Source organism: Gossypium arboreum, chromosome 9, assembly GCF_025698485.1.
Source record: "Gossypium arboreum isolate Shixiya-1 chromosome 9, ASM2569848v2, whole genome shotgun sequence".
In the NCBI taxonomy this organism is placed as follows: domain Eukaryota; kingdom Viridiplantae; phylum Streptophyta; class Magnoliopsida; order Malvales; family Malvaceae; genus Gossypium; species Gossypium arboreum.
Window position 1 is genome coordinate 18,911,248 of NC_069078.1, and position 797 is coordinate 18,912,044.

Genomic DNA, 797 nt, shown 5'->3' on the forward strand with positions numbered 1-797 from the left:
TTGAAGGGTTGATATTCTGTATGCACACCTCATCCACTTGCGTCACACCTTATTACTGGATGTACCTACGTAGAACCAAGTAAACCATCAATTTTTTTATTAGGAAGTTCTACCTGATTTGATAGCATAATAACTTAGTCGACATTATAAACACCGGCTATTTTCGTTGGCTTTGTCCTCATAACTTGCCACTAATAGCTATTCAGTGACATCTCCTCTATAAACTCATAGGCATCTTCTGGTGCTTTATTGTTGATGGTTCCGCCAGCAGCCGCGTCAACCATTTGCCAAGTCGAGGGATTCAGACCATTGTCGAATGTTTATACTTGAAGCCAAAGCGGTAAGCCATGGTGAGGGCACCTTTTCAGTAAGTCCTTGTATCTCTCTCATGCATCATAAAGTGTTTCTAAATCCATCTGCATAAAAGAAGAGATATCATTACATAATTTAGCCGTTTTAGTCGGTGGAATGTATTTTAGTAAAAATTTTTGGTCATTTGTTCCCAAGTAGTAATTGACCCTCGTGGTAATTAGTTCAACCACTGTTTAGCTTTGTTCCTTAATGAAAAAGGAAATAACCGAAGATGAATGGCATCATCAGAAACGCCATTGATTTTAAATGTATCGCAAAATTCCAGAAAGTTTGCTCAGTGAACGTTGGGATCTTCATCCTGCAAACCATCAAATTGAACAAACTGTTGTATCATTTGAATTGTGTTAAATTTTAGTTCAGAAGTATTTGTAGCTATAGCCGGTCTCACTATGCTAGACTCAATTCCTGTTAAAGAAGGTTTAGCA

The 797-nt window shown here is 37.8% G+C and overlaps 1 non-coding gene across 1 annotated transcript; it reads left to right on the forward strand.

Annotated features, from left to right (window-relative positions):
• Positions 1-342: 342 nt before the first annotated feature.
• On the forward strand, positions 343-449 carry LOC128280992 (small nucleolar RNA R71). Its single transcript, XR_008271209.1, has one exon. It is a non-coding gene; the product is annotated as a small nucleolar RNA R71 (small nucleolar RNA).
• Positions 450-797: the final 348 nt, after the last annotated feature.